The sequence below is a fragment of the Camellia sinensis genome, chromosome 11, assembly GCF_055761805.1.
Source record: "Camellia sinensis isolate YWXY chromosome 11, ASM5576180v1, whole genome shotgun sequence".
Lineage (NCBI taxonomy): Eukaryota > Viridiplantae > Streptophyta > Magnoliopsida > Ericales > Theaceae > Camellia > Camellia sinensis.
This window is the reverse complement of record NC_138971.1, coordinates 173,780,749-173,803,453: the sequence shown is the minus strand read 5'-3', so window position 1 is coordinate 173,803,453 and position 22,705 is coordinate 173,780,749. Positions and strand designations below refer to the sequence as shown.

General features: G+C 32.6%; 1 pseudogene across 1 annotated transcript; it reads left to right on the top strand.

Moving 5' to 3' along the window:
- The first annotated feature begins 418 nt into the window (after positions 1-418).
- On the top strand, positions 419-17,544 carry LOC145803052 (UNC93-like protein 3; annotated as a pseudogene). The gene is made up of 8 exons (XR_014345137.1): positions 419-548; positions 13,640-13,703; positions 13,801-13,914; positions 14,040-14,084; positions 15,175-15,399; positions 15,520-15,610; positions 16,216-16,328; positions 16,447-17,544. The product of XR_014345137.1 is annotated as an UNC93-like protein 3 (transcript).
- The last annotated feature ends 5,161 nt before the right edge of the window (positions 17,545-22,705 follow it).

Sequence of the window (22,705 nt, the reverse complement as noted above, 5' to 3'; positions counted from 1 at the left end):
TTGACGTTAGAGGGAATTTGATTTTATGGAAAAGTGTTGATGAGGAGGTGATGACCGAGTCTTTCACTTTGAAGTGAAATTTTGAATTTGCTTAGAAGACATTTGACTGTATGGCTACGAAGCACGGATACTCCGAAATGGCCCCCGTACACGTATCGGATACGTATACGCGCCCGATACGGCGGGATACGTATAAGATACGGGAAATGAAGTATCCAATTTTTTTTAAAAATTTTCGAATTTCGGATACGTCTAGGATACTCGAGGATACGGTCGAGATATGGTCAGGATATAGTATGGATACGGCGGGGCAAAAAAATAATATAAAAAACTTAAAATGGGGTCAAAGTTTAAAATATGAAAATAAGATAAAATAAAACACAAAAAAAAAATAATAATAATCAAACTTACTTTGACCTAGGTCGAACTCGAACAGCAGTGCGAAGGAGGAGGAGGAGTTCCACGGTCTGCCTCTCACTCGATCTCGAACAGCAGCTCGATGGTCGTCGATCAGGTTCGCGAACAAGAGCTCCACGGTCGTCGATCAGGTTCGTCCCTCTCTCTCTCCCTTTCGCTCCCTCTGTCTGCCTCTCACTCGATCTCACGAACTCTCTCTCTCCCTCTCCCTCTCGCTCGATCTGTCTGTGTCTGGTTGGAGATGGACAGATTGCGATCTCATCTCCCCCCCCTCTTGGTCGATCTCTCTCTCCCTCTCTCTTATCTATGTCGTCTCTGTTTGCATATTTATTTTTATTATTATTATTTTTTAATTTTTTGTATGTGTACTCTGTAAAGTAAATCAAATAAATCAAATAAATAAATAAATAAACTTATTACTATTACTTGAATCCTGATTAAATAAATAAATAAATAAACTTATTAAATTTTTTGTACGTACTATTACTTGATTCCTGATAAAACAAATAAATAAATAAATAAAATTATTAAAAATAAACTTTGTCAACTTATAAAATTATAAAATTATAAACTTTGTAAACTTATTAATAAATCAAATAAGGTAAGAAAAACTTATTAATAAATAAATAAATAAACTTATTGATAAATAAATGAACTTTGTAAATTTTTTCCCCCTTAATTTAAATTATTCAAATTATGGGATTGAATTGCATTATGGTTGTTATGTTATGGGTGATGCTATATTGTTGAAATTGTTGAAATTTAATTGAATTGATGAATTTTTTGTTATGGGTGATGCATTATGGTGGTTATGCATTTTTTGTTATGGGTGATGCATTACTAAAAATTGTTGAAGTTTTATTTTTGTGTATGCTACATTATTAAAAATTGTGAAAAAAAATATTTTTTATGAACGTATCCCCGCCGTATCCGTATCCTACTTTTTCGAATTTTGTCGTATCGCCGTATCCGTATCGTATCGTATCGTACCCGTTTTGCTTCCTAGCTGTATGGTAACTGTTTGATTGATTTCTTGGAATAAGATCTAAAATTCCTTGGAAATTTTGACAATAAAATTTGAATAGAGTTCCGAAATTATGAAAAGTTCTTTTCATCAGGTAAAAACCTTTGGGCCACTGACTTTGAGGGAACCTTAATTTTATGGTGAAATGTTGGACAAGGAAGTAATGACCAAGTCTCTCATTTCGAATAAAATTTTGGTTCTTGTACGAGATATTTGGCTAAAGGGTGATCGTTTGGTTGATTCCTTGGAATAAAATCTGAACTCCTCAGAACTTTCGGAAAAAAAGAGGAAAGGGAGTACATTGAAATTTTAAAAAATAAAAATAAAAAAAAAACGGAACTTTATTTTGAAAGAGGATTTTGAAAAAAATAGACGTTGAAATTTGATGACGTACTTTTGAAAATAAATTGGGGCACATTTCGGGAAACAATAAATAACGGAAAGACAATTGTTTAGATTGATCACTCTGGTAGGAATCCTTTAAATTCCTCAGAATGCCCTTGGTCAGGCAACTATCACCCAATGGCTGATGACGATGACTTCGAGATCCAATGGTAAGTGTTGAACAAAATTGACTGGTTCCATTCACCTATCCTCGGATTTGTTGCATAGTATTCCGGAAACTATTCGCGGGTTATGTTATGTCAACAAGGCAAGCATGAGACTATGCTACTAGTGCTGTTTGATCATTCCGTTGTGGAAGGAGTGGTATATTGATAGTAATAACTGATGTACCCTCTTGTGACCAAACCCAACCCCTTTTGCATGGAGGGAGCATTAGCAGCTTCCGAACTAGGGCAGGATACCCTCCTTTCCAGGATTGTATTATTGCCTCTTTGAATGATTTAGTGAATCCTAGGTCTGACTTCTAAATTAGGACAGGGCAGCCCTACCCGCCAAATAGGCATGAATGTAAATTATGTGCTTATGTGATATTTTGGAAATGATTTGATTTGATTCCAGCGATCTAACAACGAGAAAGACAGTGATTTCATTCCCAAAATCTGGGGAGTTTGACGTGGCAGTGATTTGATTCTGTTTCAATCCGAGTTATTTGGGGGCAATGATGCAGTTACAAAGATTTGGGGGTTCAATTTAGGCAGTGATTCCTATTTGGATCATGATTTGAGTAATCAGTAGTAATTTAGGGGGGGTGGTTTCCCAATTTTAAAGAATTTGAGTCTGAATTTGGGTTGTTACCTTAGTGATCACAGAAGAAGAGGAAAAAGAAAGGAATGATTGCGTTTTTAAAATTTAAATCCCCCAGAAAACATGTTATTAAAGAATAACTTCTAAAAAAAAAAAAGGAACTTTTCAGCCTAAGTAGAGCCTCGGAGATTATGGAAGGTGTTTGATCGAATAAGAATCTTTGAGTCATTGACTTTAGGGGGAATTTCGAGTTTTATGAAAAATGGGAGACAAGGAAGTGGTGACCAAATCTTCAATTTTGAATAAAATTCGAAATCCCCTAGAAAGACATTTGACTAAGGAGACAATTGTTTGATTAGATACTTGGAATCAGATCGAGAGCTCCTTGGGAGGAAAGAATTGTGAAGGAAAATCCGAGTAGAATTTTAGAAATTATGGAAAGATTTTGATCGGACAGAAATCTTTAGGTTTTTGACGTTAGAGGGAATTTGATGTTATGGAAAAGTGTTGATGAGGAGGTGATGACCGAGTCTTTCACTTTGAAGTGAAATTTTGAATTTGCTTAGAAGACATTTGACTGTGTGGTAACTGTTTGATTGATTTCTTGGAATAAGATCTAAAATTCCTTGGAAATTTTTTGACAATAAAATTTGAATAGAGTTCCGAAATTATGGAAAGTTCTTTTCATCAGGTAAAAACCTTTGGGCCACTGACTTTGAGGGAACCTTAATTTTATGGTGAAATGTTGGACAAGGAAGTAATGACCAAGTCTCTCATTTCGAATAAAATTTTGGTTCCTGTACGAGATATTTGGCTAAAGGGTGATCGTTTGCTTGATTCCTTGGAATAAAATCCGAACTCCTCAGAACTTTCCGAAAAAAAGAGGAAAGGGGGTAACATTGAAATTTTAAAAAATAAAAATAAAAAAAAACAGAACTTTATTTTGAAAGAGGATTTTGAAAAAAATAGACGTTGAAATTTGATGACGTACTTTTGAAAATAAATTGGGGCACATTTCGGGAAACAATAAATAACGGAAAGACAATTGTTTAGATTGATCACTCTGGTAGGAATCCTTTAAATTCCTCAGAATGCCCTTGGTCGGGCAACTATCACCCAATGGGTGATGACGATGACTTCGAGACCCAATGGCAAGTGTTGAACAAAATTGACTGGTTCCATTCACCTATCCTCGGGTTTGTTGCATAGTTTCCTGGACACTATTCGTGGGTTATGTTCTGTCCACAGGGCAAGCGTGAGACTATGCTACTAGTACTATTTGATCATTCCCTTGTGGAAGGAGTGGTATATTGATAGTAATAACTGATGTACCCTCTTGTGACCACACTCAACCTCTTTTGCATGGAGGGAGCATTAGCAGCTTCCGAACTAGGGCAGGATACCCTCCTTTCCAGGATTGTATTATTGCCTCTTTGAATGATTTAGTGAATCCTAGGTCCAACTTCTAAATTAGGACAGGGCAGCCCTACTCGCCAAATAGGCATGAATGCAAATTATGTGCTTATGTGATATTTTGGAAATGATTTGATTTGATTTGATTCTAGCGATTTAACGAGAAAGACAGTGATTTCATTCCTAAAATCTGGGGAGTCTGATGTGGCAGTGATTTGATTTTGTTTCAATCCGAGTTATTTGGGGGCAATGATGCCGTTACAAAGATTTGGGAGTTCAATTTAGGCAGTGATTCCTATTTGGATCATGATTTGAGTAATCAGTTGTAAATTAGGGGGGTTGTTTCCCAATTTTAAAGAATTTGAATCTAAATTTGGGTTGTTACCTTAGTGATCACAGAAGAAGAGGAAAGAGAAAGGAATGATTGCGTTTTTAAAATTTAAATCCCCCAGAAAACATGTTATTAAAGAATAATTTCTAAAAAAAAAGGAACTTTCCAGCCTAAGTAGAGCCTTGGAGATTATGGAAGGTGTTTGATCGAATAAGAATCTTTAAGTCATTGACTTTAGGGGGAATTTCCAGTTTTATGAAAAATGGGAGATAAGGAAGTGGTGACCAAATCTTCAATTTTGAATAAAATTCGAAATCCCCTAGAAAGACATTTGACTAAGGAGATAATTGTTTGATTAGATACTTGGAATAAGATCGAGAGCTCCTTGGGGGGAAAGAATTGTGAAGAAAATCCGAGTAGAATTTTGGAAATTATGGAAAGTTTTTGATCGGACAGAAATCTTTAGGTTTTTGACTTTCGAGGGAATTTGATTTTATGGAAAAGTATTGATGAGGAGGTGATGATCGAGTTTTTCACTTTGAAGTGAAATTTTGAATTTCTTTAGCGGACATTTGACTATAAGGTAACTGTTTGATTGATTTCTTTGAATAAGATCTAAAATTCCTTGGAAATTTTTTGAAAATAAAATTTGAATAGAGTTCCGAAATTATGGAATGTTCTTTTCATCACGTAAAAACCTTTGGGCCACTAACTTTGAGGGAACCTTAATTTTATGGAGAAATGTTGGACAAGGAAGTAATGACCAAGTCTCTCATTTCGAATAAAATTTTGGTTCCTGTAGGAGATATTTGGCTAAAGGGTGATCGTTTGGTTGATTCCTTGGAATAAAATCTGAACTCCTCAGAACTTTCCAAAAAAAAGAGGAAGGGGGGGAATATTGAAATTTTAAATATAAAAAAAAAACACGGCAGGAATTTTTAGTGAATCCTTGGAATAAAAAATTAGACGTTGAATTTTTATGACGTACTTTTGAAAATAAATTGGGGCACATTTCGGGAAACAATAAATAATGGAAAAACAATTGTTTAGATTGATCACTCTGGTAGGAATCGTTTAAATTCATCAGAATTCCCTTGGTCGGGCAACTATCACCAATCGATAATGACGAAGACTTCGAGACCCAATGGTTACTGTTGAACAAAATTGACTGTTTCCTTTCACCTATCCTCGCGTTTGTTGCATAGTATCTCGGACACTATTTCATGGGTTATGTTATGTCAATAAGGCAAGCATGAGACTATGCTACTAGTGCTGTTTGATCATTCCCTTGTCGAATGAGTGGTATATTGATAGTAATAACTGATGTACCCTTTTGTGACCAAACTCACCCCTATTGCATGGATGGAGCATTAACAGCTTCCGAACTAGGGCAGGATACCCTCCTTTCCAGGATTGTATTATTGCCTCTTTGAATGATTTAGTGAATCCTAGGTCTTGACTTCTAAATTAGGAGAGGGCGGCCCTACCCGCCCAATAGGCATGAATGCAAATTATGTGCTTATGTGATATTTTGGAAATGATTTGATTTGATTCCAGCGATCTAACAACGAGAAAGACAGTGATTTCATTCCCAAAATCTGGTGAGTTTGACGTGGCAGTGATTTGATTCTATTTCAATCTGAGTTATTTGGGGGCAATGATGAAGTTACAAAGATTTGGAAGTTCAATTTAGGCAGTGATTCCTATTTGGATCATGATTTGAGTAATCAGTAGTAATTTAGGGGGGGTGGTTTCCCAATTTTAAAGAATTTGAGTCTGAATTTGGGTTGTTACCTTAGTGATCAAAGAAGAAGTGGAAAGAGAAAGGAATGATTGCGTTTTTAAAATTTAAATCCCCAGAAAACATGTTATTAAAGAATAACTTCTAAAAAAAAAAGGAACTTTCCAGCCTAAGTAGAGCCTCGGAGATTATGGAAGGTGTTTGATCGAATAAGAATCTTTAAGTCATTGACTTTAGGGGGAATTTCGAGTTTTATAAAAAATGGGAGATAAGGAAGTGGTGACCAAATCTTCAATTTTGAATAAAATTCGAAATCCCCTAGAAAAACATTTGACTAAGGGGACAATTGTTTGATTAGATACTTGGAATTAGATCGAGGGCTCCTCGGGAGGAAAGAATTGTGAAAGAAAACCCGAGTAGAATTTTAGAAATTATGAAAAGTTTTTGATCAGACAGAAATCTTTAGGTTTTTTACTATAGTGGGAATCTGATTTTATGGAGAAGTGCTGATGAGGAGGTGATGACCGGGTCTCACTTTGAAGTGAAATTTTCAATTTCCTTAGAAGACATTTGACTATAAGGTAACTGTTTGATTGATTTCTTGGAAAAAGATCTAAAATTCCTTGGAAATTTTTTGAAAATAGAATTTGAATGGAGTTCCGAAATTATGGAATTTTCTTTTCATCAGGTAAAAACCTTTGGGCCACTGACTTTGAGGGAAGCTTAATTTTATGGTGAATTGTTGGATGAGGAAGTAATGACCAAATCTCTCATTTCGAATAAAATTTTGGTTCCTGTACGAGATATTCCGCTAACGGGTGATCGTTTGGTTGATTCCTTGGAATAAAATACGAACTCCTCAGAACTTTCGTAAAAACTAAGGGGGAACATTGAAATTTTAAATAAATAAAAAAAAATGGACTTTATTTTGAAAAATGATTTTGAAAAAAATAGATGTTGAAATTTGATGACATACTTTTGAAAATAAATTGTTGCACATTTCGAGAAACAATAAATAACGGAAAGACAATTGTTTAGATTCATCACTCTGGTAGGAATCCTTTAAATTCTTCAGAATTTCTTTGGTCGGGCAACTATCACCCAATGGGTGTTGACGATGACTTCGAGATCCAATGGTAAGTGTTAAACAAACTTGACTGGTTCCATTCACCTGTCCTCGGGTTTGTTGCATAGTATCCCGGACACTATTCGTGGGTTATGTTATGTCAACAAGGCAAGCATGAGACTATGCTACTAGTGTTGTTTGATCATTCCCTTGTGGAAGGAGTGGTATATTGATAGTAATAACTGATGTACCCTCTTGTGACCAAAACTCAACCCCTTTTGCATGGAGGGAGCATTTGCAGCTTCCGAACTAGGGCAGGATACCCTCCTTTCTAGGATTGTATTATTGCCTCTTTGAATGATTTAGTGAATCCTAGGTCTGACTTCTAAATTAGGACAGGGCAGCCCTACCCGCCAAATAGGCATGAATGCAAATTATGTGCTTATGTGATATTTTGGAAATGATTTGATTTGATTCCAGCGATCTAACAACGAGAAAGACAGTGATTTCATTCCCAAAATCTGGGGAGTCTAACGTGGCAGTGATTTGATTCTGTTTCAATCCGAGTTATTTTGGGGCAATGATGCAGTTACAAAGATTTGGGAGTTCAATTTAGGTAGTGATTCCTATTTGCATCTTGATTTGAGTAATTAGTAGTAAATTAGGGGGGTGGTTTCCCAATTTTAAAGAATTTGAGTTTGAATTTGGGTTATTACCTTAGTGATCAAAGAAGAAGAGGAAAGAGAAAGGAATGATTGCGTTTTTAAAATTTAAATCCCCCAGAAAACATGTTATTAAAGAATAACTTCTAAAAAAAAAGGAACTTTCCAGCCCAAGTAGAGCCTCTGAGATTATGGAAGGTGTTTGATCGAATAAGAATCTTTTAGTCATTGACTTTAGGGGGAATTTCGAGTTTTATGAAAAATGGGAGATAAGGAAGTGGTGACCAAATCTTCAATTTTGAATAAAATTCGAAATCCCTTGGAAAGACCTTTGACTAAGGAGACAATTGTTTGATTAGATACTTGGAATCAGATCGAGACTCCTTGGGAGGAAAGAATTGTGAAAGAAAATCCGAGTAGAATTTTAGAAATTATGGAAAGTTTTTGATCGGACAGAAATCTTTAGCTTTTTGACTTTAGAGGGAATTTGATTTTATGGAAAAGTGTTGATGAGGAGGTGATGACCGAGTCTTTCACTATGAAGTGAAATTTTGAATTTGCTTAGAAGACCTTTGAGTGTAAGGTAACTGTTCGATTGAGTTCTTGGAATAAGATCTAAAATTCCTTGGAAATTTTTTGAAAATAAAATTTGAATAGAGTTCCAAAATTATGGAAAGTTTATTTCATCAGGGAAAAACCTTTGGGCCACTGACTTTGAGGGAACCTTAATTTTATGGAGAAATGTTGGACAAGGAAGTAATGACCAAGTCACTCATTTCGAATAAAATTTTGGTTCCTGTAGGAGATATTTGGCTAAAGGGTGATCGTTTGGTTGATTCCTTGGAATAAAATCCGAACTCCTCAGAACTTTCGGAAAAAAAGAGGAAAGGCGGTACATTGAAATTTTAAAAAATAAAAATAAAAAAAAAACGGAACTTTATTTTGAAAGAGGATTTTGAAAAAAATAGACGCTGAAATTTGATGACGTACTTTTGAAAATAAATTGGGGCACATTTCGGGAAACAATAAATAACGGAAAGACAATTGTTTAGATTGATCACTCTGGTAGGAATCCTTTAAATTCCTCAGAATGCCCTTGGTCGAGCAACTATCACCCAATGGGTGATGACGATGACTTCGAGATCCAATGGTAAGTGTTGAACAAAATTGACTGGTTCCATTCACCTATCCTCGGATTTGTTGCATAGTATTCCGGAAACTATTCGTGGGTTATGCTATGTCAACAAGGCAAGCATGAGACTATGCTACTAGTGCTGTTTGATCATTCCGTTGTGGAAGGAGTGGTATATTGATAGTAATAACTGATGTACCCTCTTGTGACCAAACCCAACCCCTTTTGCATGGAGGGAGCATTAGCAGCTTCCGAACTAGGGCAGGATACCCTCCTTTCCAGGATTGTATTATTGCCTCTTTGAATGATTTAGTGAATCCTAGGTCTGACTTCTAAATTAGGACAGGGCAGCCCTACCCGCCAAATAGGCATGAATGCAAATTATGTGCTTATGTGATATTTTGGAAATGATTTGATTTGATTTGATTCCAGCGATCTAACAACGAGAAAGACAGTGATTTCATTCCCAAAATCTGGGGAGTCTGACGTGGCAGTGATTTGATTCTGTTTCAATTTGAGTTGTTTGGGGGCAATGATGCAGTTACAAAGATTTGGGGGTTCAATTTAGACAGTGATTCCTATTTGGATCATGATTTGAGTAATCAGTAGTAAATTAGGGGGGTGGTTTCCAAATTTTAAAGAATTTGAGTCTGAATTTGGGTTGTTACCTTAGTGATCAAAGAAGAAGAGGAAAAAGAAAGGAATGATTGCGTTTTTAAAATTTAAATCCCCCAGAAAACATGTTATTAAAGAATAACTTCTAAAAAAAAATGTAACTTTCCAGCCTAAGTAGAGCCTCGGAGATTATGGAAGGTGTTTGATCGAATAAGAATCTTTAAGTCATTGACTTTAGGGGGAATTTCGAGTTTTACTATAAATGGGAGATGAAGTGGTGACCAAATCTTCAATTTTGAATAAAATTCGAAATCCACTGGAAAGACATTTGACTAAGGAGACAATTGTTTGATTAGATACTTGGAATTAGATCGAGCGCTCCTTGGGAGGAAAGAATTGTGAAGGAAAATCCAAGTAGAATTTTAGAAATATGGAAAGTTTTTTATTGGACAGAAATCTTTAGGTTTTTTACTTTAGAGGGAATTTGATTTTATGGAAAAGTTTTGATGAGGAGGTGATGACCGAATCTTTCACTTTGAAGTGAAATTTTGAATTTGCTTAGAAGACATTTGACTGTACGGTAACTGTTTGATTGATTTCTTTAAATAAGATCTAAAATTACTTGTAAATTTTTTGAAAAAAAAAAATTTGAATAGAGTTCCGAAATTATGGAATGTTCTTTTCATAAGGTAAAAACCTTTGCGCCACTAAATTTGAGGGAACCTTAATTTTATGGGGAAATGTTGGACAAGGAAGTAATGACCAAGTCTCTAATTTCGAATAAAATTTTGGTTCCTGTACGAGATATTTGGCTAAAGGGTGATCGTTTGCTTGATTCCTTGGAATAAAATCCGAACTCCTCAGAACTTTCAGAAAAAAAGAGGAATGGGGGGAACATTGAAATTTTAAATAAATAAATAAAAAAACGGCACTTTATTTTGAAAGAGGATTTTGAAAAAAATAGACGTTGAAATTTGATGACGTACTTTTGAAAATAAATTGGGGCACATTTCGGGAAACAATAAATAATGGAAAGACAATTGTTTAGATTTATCATTCTGGTAGGAATCCTTTAAATTCCTCAGAATTCCCTTGGTCGGGCAACTATCACCCAGTGGGTGATGACGATGACTTCGAGTCCCAATTGTAAGTGTTGAACAAAATTAACTGGTTCCATTCACCTATCCTCGGGTTTGTTGCATAGTATCCCGAACACTTTTCGTGGGTTCTGTTATGTCAATAAGGCAAGCATGAGACTATGCTACTAGTACTGTTTGATCATTCCCTTGTGGAAAGAGTGGTATATTAATAGTAATAACTGATGTACCCTTTTGTGACCAAACTTACCTCCTTTTGCATGGAGGGAGCATTAGCAGGGTTCAATTTGATAGTAATAACTGGTATATTGATAGTAATTACAAAGATTTGGGTGTTCAATTTAGGCAGTGATTCATATTTTGATCATGATTTGAGTAATCAGTAGTAAATTATCGGGGTGGTTTCCCAATTTTAAAGAATTTGAGTTTGTTCACACATCAATGTAAATGTTCACATTGTCAATGTAAATGTTCACACCATCAATATGAATGTTAAACATGTCAATTTGAATATTCATATTGTCAATGTGAATGTTCACACTATCAACGTGAACATTTACACATCAATGTGAATAGTCACATTGTAAAATATGAATGTTCATATCCCCAAATTGTTATCCGTTCAAAAAATATTTGTAAGGGTAGAAATATTCATAAAATACCTTAAATATGAGAATTTTGATTTGTTAGATCAAATGTTCAAATAATAGAACTTATTGGAATATAATAATATCTTATGGATTAAATGAGATACAAACACTTAAAAAATTATTTTTTTAGAAAGTCTCCCCAAAATTAACCTCTCTCTCCTAAGCCTATAAATAGAGGCTCTCACTATGGGGATATGGATGGATTGTTTTTGGCTAATGGTCTTGCAAACTTCCAAACAATCTTGAGACGCTATCAAAAATTATTTCTGAAAATTATTTCTAAAGTTCTTCAAACATAAAATTAGAGGATTATCAAGCTCTTCAAATTTGTGCCAATCCTTTCAAGTTAAAAATACAAATTTGGTCTCTCATTCCAAAGAGATCATTTCAAGACTCGTTCGAGATCATGCCGTTCAAACTCTCGATCAAGCCTCTTTTATCTGTGTTTCTCCATTCGAAGACTTGTAGAAATTCATCAACTTGTCTCGTTCAACAAAAAGCTTTTACAATAGTTGAATTTCAACTATTTCGGAGACCGAATCAGAGGATCTATTCTTTTGTAATAGAGCAAATTTACAGAGGATTGTACCAATTTTTTATAATCAATAAAATTAATTATTTGTGCATTTATTTTGTGTCTTAATTGCAAGATATGAAATTTGTGTTTAGGACAACTCCATACTCAAATCATTACTCTAAAATCAAACGGAGCCAAATATCTTATTAAGACTATTTATTTTCTCACAAAAATTGATGAGATTTAGTGATAAACAAATTGCTTGATTGTAAAATATTTATAATATCAAAATTATTTCGTAAAATACAATAACAATAAAAATCTCACTCGTATCTTTTTTTTACTTAATTAATTTTTTACTCATCCAAACATCATAATAAAAAATACAATGGTTGCGTTTGGTAGAGTTTTAGAATTATGATTTGATAATAAAGTTGTATTTTGAGTTTGTGAGTTTTGGAATTATGATTTGAGTGTGGAAAATTTGTTTGGTTATGAAATTTGAAAAGTGTTTTGAATTGAGTGATATTTCATATGATATTTGATTCAAAAATTTACAACTCGTAACCAAACACACAATCCATAATTCTATTCAAAATTCATAAAAAAAAATTTAAAAAAAAATTCAAAATATTTTTTATTTAAAATATAATAATAATAGGTGCTAAAAAAAAAACGCAAACACTAACATTGTTCCGGTTAACTGGCCGAACATCCGGGAGAATGACCGAGTAGACCCAAAATTCAAAAATCCTCTGCTTTTCAGAATATAGTACACGAGAATGAGAGTAGCGAAATAGGAAAGAGAAATATGTTTTGAAATGTGTTGTGGAATCAAAATTTCAAAACTCCTTCCAAATAATACATACAAATAGAGAGGTGAAATTAAGTTTTCAAAGTTGCACCAAACACAATCAATAATTTAATTTATTTTCTTTTCTCCAAACCCAAACAGGTCAATGTATGGATGAAAAATGATTGAGACCACTAAAAGTGGTGCTCTAATAGCACCACTAATGATGTGGCAATGGGGCCTGCCCACTGCCTATGCCTTTTTTTTTTTTTTTTTTTTTTGACACATTATTTTTAAGTTTTCTGTGACTCTGCCTTTGCACTGATAGGTGATGAAATAGCCAAAATTGTTGAGTAGGCTCCCCTCAAGACCACATCTTCTCCATACTCCCTCAAGACTATTTTGTGGGCTCCATAGTTTTGTGATTTGAACCGTTCATCTCGTAGTTCAAAGAGAAGAATGTATTTATAAAAATTTAGCTTGATCGGACATTGATTGATACACCAACTAATCATGTTTCATGCCGATAAAAAAAAAAAACTAATCGTGTTTCATTTTATGAAATGGGCGGTACATATGAATCTTAATAAAAACCATTGATCTTATAAGACAAAATTTGATAAGTTAGTATGCTTATCGATATTCAATAAAGTTAATTTTTTGCATATATGTTCTACTCTATTGGGCATACAAGATGAGCGGTTTGGATCATCTTCCTTGGTTACATGGAGCCCACAAAATGAAGTCTTGAGAGATAGGATGAAGTCTTGAGGGGAGCTGCTCCCAAAATGTTTGAGTGAATTTCATGAGACTAAAAGTCCATGTGGTTTGGGACTTGGGAGGGTAAGACTAGATGTAGACCTTGTCTTTCCTCTATTTGCGCAAAGTGGTTGCTCTCTGACTCGAGAAAACATTCTTGTGCTTGTTAGTATTGTACTAAATAATGATGTGGACACATATTTGACAGAGCCCTATTATGTTCATCAAATTGATGAAGTTGTATATACTTAAAAATGAATGTTCTTGTGGTAGGTACACAATGGTTCCAGCTTCCTTGTACCTCGGATTTTCTGCTTCAATAAAATGGGTTGCGGAGGTACAAGTCCATCTTTTAGATTTGGTTCGTCACTTTGTTGTGTTTGATGATGTAATAAGTACATTACTTTTTCCCTAACATTATTATAGTCCATCAGGGTACATATCTTACTTCTACAGCACGCAGTCTTGCACATGATTTAAACTTAGAAGAAGGAAACGTGATTGGTAACTTCAATGGAGAATTTTGGGGAATGTTTGCAGGCCACCAGGTGCTGCATTTTAGTTTTTGATGACAATTTTAATGATCTTTGGTTCTAATAAGAATATATTCAATTTGTTTTGTATGGATGTTGTGCATCTGGAATAATCTTCATTTTTTTATTGAATTTTGCAGTTCGTTGGAAACCTCATGTCTCTTTTTCTATTGAAAGATGGAACGGTATGTGCATGCTTGTGATTCCAAGCTGATTTCCATGTCCTATATTTTTCTATGTTGTTTGTTGTATTACCAGTACCAATTCATTATCATAGATTTAGTTATTAATGCTTGCATTACACTCAAGAAACTCTGACCTTCGTTGTACAAAAAAAATTATTTAATGTTAAATTTCTCTTTTGCATCTCTAATGCAATTTTAGCTATAAGTTAGCACTGAAAAATAAAGATGAGGAAAGTCCTATGTATTATGAAGTGAATAATTTTTATTTCCTTTTTTCCCCCTCTTTGGCTATGGGAGGCTTTCCCTGTTTCTTTTGTTTCTTTAATAATTTCTTTGGTGGACGTTTTAATGATAGTTTTTTTTATTTTATTTTTAAAAAGGGATAAAATCAAGGGTCCCAAACCTTTTTCGATAGTCTCGAAATCAATCAATGAAGAGAGTTTCAAGAGGAATGACTTCCCTTAGTTGGTTTGAGTGGCATCGCCCATTGGAGTAGTTGTCTAATCGTGGGAAACAATTGTATAGCCATGTCGACAATTAGAGCTATAGAGTTTTCAACATGGTTGACTCCCATTTTTGGCATTCCTTCTGTTAGAAAATTTTGTCAAGTTGACAAACTTGACCATTCCATTCTGCGCATCCTTCACACCTCTACCCAAGTATCTGAAAGGTATCAAGGTCTAAAAAAAAAGTTGATACAGTATCCAACACATGTCAAAAAGTGTCTGATGAGTGCTAGTGCCGGACATGCATTGAACACGGATATGCACCTTCTTAGTAGTGTCAAGAAGTGTATGTGTTTCTTGGGTTGTTCAATATATATATATATATATATATTTTAAGATATCAAATAAAATATTAAAATATACATAAATTACTTGTATTAAAAAAAATAAATAAGGATATTCTATGGCACACCTTTAATCCTATGTAGTGTCATCCTTGACAGCAATATACCACTATCTTTCATTTGGTTGTGGAAAATTTGAAGCATTGTAGATTCTACCTCAGTGTCAGAATCTATGATTTTTTAATTCTTTTAAAACACTCGCATCTTTAATTTGTTATTCTTTCTTTCACATCACTGCAGGGGGTAACTACCAGTGGCAGTGGCACAACTTTACTATATATTGTGTTCGTTTGTAGTAGGACCTTAGGTACCATACTCATGTGCTTCTTACAAAAGAGGGATGCTAAAGGAGAGGAGACTTTACCAGATTCTTCTGTCAGTTTCTACTCTTCCATTGTTTGACTTACGAATGCTATTAATCATCCCCCTTATTGCATATTCAGGCTTAAAACAAGCATTTGTATGGTAATTGTTGATTAACTTATGACATTTTACCTTTTTATTGTCCTTTGACCATTCAATTTGTGCACTATATACATTGTAATATTTTCTTCAATTAAGCGTGGAACACATTTACAATTTTAGGGCTGAATACACCAAGTACATTGCGGAACCTGCACTTGGTGAGTCTGGTGTAGGTGGTGCTATGGCAGTGTATTGGGCTTTTGATGCAATTGTAAGTATGGCACTGCAGAAATGAGTAGCTTTATGGAATGGTTTACATGAATTAGCTCACTTGGTGAGTCTGTTTCTGTTTTACGTACATTAATTCATGTTTTACGTACATGAATTAGCTCACTTCGTCTCTTTCTTGTTGAGTTGGAGGAATAAAAATGAATTGAGTGAACAACTTTAAATTTCATTTACCCTTTCCTTTTGTAAGCAACAAGAATAACAAATAATAAATATCCTTTTCCAGATTTATTCTCTATGAGTTGTGTTGTGTGTTTGCAACAATATACAAAATTTCATTTATTGCCCTGGTGGTACTTCACATGGATAATATGGATGGATAATCATATCTTGTGTTTTGTTGCATAATCTTATTTTTCCCACGGTATGTGCATTCAAGTTATTACTCACAATCTCTGCTATGATCTCTAGCCTCATATGTTTTATAGGAAATTATTCAATAATAATGTGGCATAGGATGTAAATACTATTACACCTCAAGTTCGCTAAACGTTAAAAACCCAGGAAAACCATCTTTGTTTTATAATTTGTCATTTGTTTGATTCATTAAGTTTTTCAGACTCAGTTTATATCTGGAATATGTGTCAGTGTTCGCTGGCTATGGGTCGACTCACCTCTGGTCTCAAGTCAATCACTCTAATAGTTTGTGCTGGAGCTTTCATTCAGTTAATTGTACTGCTTTGGCTTCTACTGAAGTACAGGTTAGGTTTCTTGTTGATTCCAATTAAAGTTATTTAGAATCTAAAGTTTTTAATTATATATATCTGATTTGAAACTGCTATGACTTTATCAGTTCTTGTTAACTGTGCCATTGTGCAGCGTAACTAGTGGAGTACTCGGCATTTTATACCCCCTTATCATGGCAGCCGCATTGGGAATTGGGGATGGAATATTCAACACACAGCTTAATGCTTTGCTTGGGATGCTCTTTAAGCATGATATGATAGTGATTTATTTTGTTTGTTTTACTTAGCCTTTTTTAGTTTGATTTATACTCTTTTTCACGTAAGTGTTGACACGAGAATTGCATGCCTTGAGTTGAGTGTATGAATAAGTGATGGACGCGTGTCCAAAGCGTGTCTAGATCTAAAAAATATAAAATAATAATAAAATTAATGACACATTTGGACGTGTATCCGACACATTATCTTCTTAGAGGTGTTCGTGCTTGGGCGATCTAATTGAGATGCAGGTGGGATGAAACTATGTATTTTTTTATTTATAAAAAAAATAAATAAATCAGTGGATGTAATTGTGAAAACGTATGTTTTATGGTTGAAGACAAGGTATATTGAGATTCTTGAGACGTAAATTCCATATATTGAAGGAAATTAGGAAAACTTATTCCTTTAGGAAAGTTAAAGATATGGGTTCCACAAGTGTTCTCCTAATTGAACAATTAAACAAATAGGAGAAAATTGACTTTTGTGTGTTGTACTCTCCTTTATAATGTTAGTTATCTTAATGATTTTCATACTTATGTCTAATTTATTTCTCATTCAAGTATATTAAAGATATTTGGCCCTCACTTTTTCTTAGTCGTTTCTTTGTGCAAATGCACTTGCATTTAATTCTCAAATGTTACTTTTGGGGTGTACAGGAAGGAGCATTTGCACAACTCAAGGTTTGGCAGTGTGTTTCGATCGCAGTTGTGTTTTTTGTGAGCCCTTACATTTCTTTGCATGCTATGTTAGTGGTTATACTTGTTGCAGTTTGCATCTCTGTTGGCGGGTTTCTATTCCTCATTCTTATGGTCGAGAAAGCATTCTCTTGTGCTGATTGATTTTTTGCAACCGGATACGTAATAAATATTTATTGCCAAAACATGTATTATTCACGTCTTACACATTGATTGTCTCAGAAAGTTGTATTTGCCTGTGAAATCTATTAAAATAAGAAAATATGTTCACCTGTTAATGTTTCTTCAAAAGAAAAGTATTGAAAGGCTAATTTGAATGTAATTATCATTATTGTTCTTTTCTATTTGAGAATAGAGTCTATGAGAAAGTTGGCAATTAGTGCAAGTGGAATATAGACATCTTTTGTGTGCTAGGCCTGCCTAAATTGGAACCTAGATTACCTCTTTTAGATTTTTATTGATTTATGAAAGAGATTGTTTTTGCTTGCACGAACAACTGCATAAATAAAAGGGTAGATTACATTTTGCCCTCTTAAAGTTTCACCCATTTTAAACTTTGGCCTTTTAAGTTTAATTTTTCTCACATTGGCTCTTCATGTTTGTAATATTTCTCACTTTGACTTTTTAAGTTTAATTTTTTTCACTTTGGCTTTTTATATTTGCAATCCTTTTCACTTTATTCCTATACTAACTTTCATCCAAAAAAACTAACAGAATCTGCCACATCACTAATGCATCAACTTCATGTGTGATGTAAAAAATTCACTAAAGATGTAAAAAATAAAAAATAAAAAACAAAAAAAAAATTGGAATTTTTTTTTAATCTTTAGTGAACTTTATTTTTTAAATTTATTCATAAACATTATTACATTATAGAGGCATTTAGATTAGATTCAGTTAAAAAAATTAAAATGAATTTAACTAAATTTATTCATAAACATTATTACATTATAGATGTATCAAGAGTAGATACAGTTAAAAAAATTAAAACAAATTTAACTATAAAAAAAAAAAAAAGTTTACTGACTCATATCCCTGCATTGTCAGTTTTGAAATGAAAAATTCATTATCACTTTTTTTTCGTCTTTAGAGATTTTTTTTTAGAAGTTAAATTTGTTTTTATTTTTTTAGTTGTATCTAATCTAAATTCATTTATAATGTAATAATGTTTATGAATAAATTTGGAAAAAAAGTTCACGAAAGATTAAAAAACAAATTCAATTTTTTTATTTTTTATTTTTTGCATCTTTAGTGAATTTTTTACATCATATACGGAGCTGATGTGATAAATTCTGTTACTTTTTTTGATGAAAGGTAGTCTAGGAGTAAAATGGGAAGGATTACAAATATGAAGGGCTAAAGTGGGAATGATTAAAAATATGAAGGGTTAAAGTGAGAAAAATCGAACTTAAAGGGCCAAAGTGAGAAAGATTGCAAACATGAAGGACCAAAGTGAGAAGGATTGTAAACATAAAGGGTTAAAGTGAAAACAAAATCAAACTTAAATGGTCAAAATGAGAAATGGGTAAAACTTTAAGGAGGCAAGTAGTCAAGAATTACAAAAATATGTTAAGTTGGTTCAAATCTTGTCTTTAAGACCATTTTCAATGGTTCATCAAATTTAAATTTGAAGAAAAAACTCATTTTTTGTTGTTCCTACCCTATACCAAAATTTTCATAAAATTCAGGATTTCTCAAATCTTTCATTAAATTGAAGGTAGATGTGACTTTCATCAAATCACTGTTCATATCTGTTAGATTTTAACCACTGAATATCCCCTCAGATGACCACCTCAAGATAAAAATTTGTGAAAAAATTAAACTGGCCGGTCGATCAGCTAGACATCTGCCCAATCGTTCGCCACGTCAATCGGTGTTTCGATGAAGTCTTAAAAATCTCCGTTGGAGCACTTGATATCAAATTGAACTTTTATTCAAATAGATGAACCATTGGAAATGTTCTAACTACTTAACAAATGTGAACTAACATTATTTCATTCGTAAAATTTTTTGTTACATTATTAGTTACGAGTATCATGTGGATAGCTTTTTATATAAAGATACTCTTTTCATGCAAAATTTTTCACAAAAATAATACGATAATGTCATTTTTATAAATAAATTTAAATTTATGAATTATACCTATTTTGTTTTAAAATGAAACATCTATATATCAAACCGCATTATAATAAACACACACACACACACACACACACACACATACACATAATTTAAAACCTCTTTAGTGTATTTTTTTTACCAATTGTAACACTCTAATCAATGTAACACATAAAAACGCCTTATTGTATTTTTTCAAATGTAACACTCTAATATAACACTCCAATGTAACACCGAAAAACCACACTACCAGAAATGTAGATTTCCATGTTCAACACCAACACTTCAGCCACCAATTCCTTCAAAAAGAATCTTTTACACCTCACATTTCCATTCTCATTCCAAAAATGAATCGGAAAATTAGAAAAATAAATCATAAAAAGGCATTTACTTAAACTCAAATGGTATCAAATCAAATGAATACAATTTTTTAAAACAAAAATAACTAATTGGTTCATAAGAAAACTCTTAGAATTAAATGGGTCAACATTCTCCCGTATGAGATTTGTGAGTAAATTTTTCTTTATTTTTAAAATCTTAAAAGAAATAATTTAATTTATCAATATAAAAAAAGTAATTAATTAGATCCCAAACCATGATAAAAGCCAATCACTTCCACCTCACAAAATGCGTCTTCACTAACACAAAAATTCCTACACTGATGATGTTCACCGTAATTTTTTGGTATTATACTAATGAACTCAACTATTCTCTTTCAAAACTCAACACTGTATCACAAGTCCATTAGGGTTCAACACGGCCTTTTCATGGGGTCCACTCCAGCTAACTTTTAAGATTTGAAGCCAATTATTCATGTTAAAATTAATCTAGAGGACATGGCTAATGCTGGGTAATTCTAGTGACGCTATGCATAAATTCTCAATCGAATTTTAAGCTTGTTTGCGACATATGGTTGAATTTCCCTGGAGTTAGGTGGTGACTCTCTTCCTTTAAGTTGGGTTAAATCAAGCTGGCAACTAGTTACCATGGGACTTGAGTCCACCGATGCAGTGATGACACATTAGAGTATCCCTTTTTTTTTTTTCTTTTTTTTTTCACGTTTACAACAAAAAAAAAAAAAACATGGCTAATCATATAATTAAATTCTATTTGTAAGTATCCAGTACAGATACAACATGTTTGTCAAATAATCTATACTTTACAGTCTCAAAATAATTCAAAATGAGAATTTTTATTTTTTTAATTATTTTTTTGCAAAGTATATATTATTTAAGATTTAATTTTTTTTATTATTGAGATAAAAAAATTATTTATTAAATATTTAAATTTAATTTGTTTATATTTGGGGAGCAAATTGATTTTTAAGGTATAGTTTGGGGGGTAAGATGAAATTCCAAATGAACTTTGGTGTCACATCAGCACATTCCGTCTAATTGTAGACGAAATATGATGACAGGGGTTAAATTGATCAATTTGTTGAAAGTTCATGTACTAAATTGAAATACATCGAAATATGGGAGTCAAATTGAAAAACACGTGATAGTTAGAGAGCAAAATGATATTTCCTCTACAATGTATCTTGTAGTTTGCCTATTGTGGATCAATCTTAATTATTTGAATTATTTATCTTACAAGGCCTGTTGAGTAGATAATTTATACAAAAAATTAAGTTAATCGAATATTATTTGCCACATGATTGGAACAAAAAAAAAATTCGAAAAAATGTATGGCATGCATCATTTCTGGAATTGACAGTTTATTTATTTATTTTTTTAAAATGTGATTCGATCGTGTGGATATTGATATCCAATTAACGTGATTTTTGGTATAGATGATTTACTTGAAGGGTCTTACAAGATGAACGATTCGAATTATCAAAATAAACTCACCATAGACAAATTTCACCGTGCAGGCTATATCCTTTCAAAATATTTTTTGTTGTTTACTTTAGGGTAAATTACAAATACACCTCTTGAGGTTTGCTTAAAATACGAATTGCCCCTTGTAGTTTGGAAAATTACAAATACCTCGCTGTCAGAATTTTTTATTTAACAAAATTAATTGAAAAAGTGAAATTTCTAACTGTTAATCTATACAATAATAAAATTAGCTGAATTATTAATTGAAATAAAATTTTAACATTCTTAAAAACTGTTAATTAACTTAATGATTTATTAATAAAAGGACCTAGTTGTTATGAAATTAGAAACCTTAGAGGCCATAATGTAATTTGTAGAACTATAGGAAGTAATTTATAACTTAAGTAAATCTCAGGAGTATGTTTGTAATTTATCTTTTACTTTATTTATTAACTAGTGTTAAGCCCGTGATCTGCATGGCTAATGTATATATAGTTTTGACATATTCACTTTATCTTAATAAAATACAATAAAAATCACTGTATAGTACATAATAAACACAAAAGATTAAAAATTATGTGAAACATTGATAATGTAAGGATAAATTGTAAATCAGTTAAACAAATTAAATTATTTCAAAATTAAATGCAAATCAATCCAAATAATAATGCAACTAAATATACACTAATTCTTCATCCATTTAAACCAAAAGTAATAATAAAAATTGTTTGATGATGAAATATCATTACATTTATTTCATACGTTCAAAGTTTTTTGCAATAGTTGCCGAATATAATAGGCCACTAAACAACAGGGGAAAAAAAATTAAAAATAAGTTAAATTATGAGTAAGAAATTAACAAAACAGAAACAAATTATATTAGTAGTCCCTACATTTTATCTGTTATATCATTTTGCTCTCTACACTTTTAATTTAATCAATTTTGACTCTTAATTTTAAATTTTGTGCCTCTTAATCAATTACTCCTTCTACTATTTTCAAATTTATGTAGACATAAAGTTACAAAAATTCCACGTCTCTTCCATTTTATAATTTTTTTCCAATCTAAAGAAATGTACTCCATCAATTGGTCTTCCCTTAAAAAAATACTTAAACTAAGAAAAAAAATATACACATACATACTTTGATTTTCAAATAGCCACATGATCAGTAAAAATTCTAAGTAAATTCTCTTATATTGATAGTAAAAATTCCTTAGGATTCCCTTATGTCATTATAAGAAGGATGTCAAACCCAAGATTATCATCACTTTTGTTTTGTCTTTAGGAGGGAGCTTGGTGCTCTTGTTGTACTAGAGCTAGATTTCGCCGGCTATAAAAATAATATTTTTGTATTTTGCATTTTTTTCATTTATACAAAAATAAATATAAAAAAACTTTATTAAAATAAAAAGGATATGTACAAAGAAATTGGCTAAAATAACCCAATAACAACTCATATTAAATATAGAATATGAATATCCATGCGTCATTTAAAATAT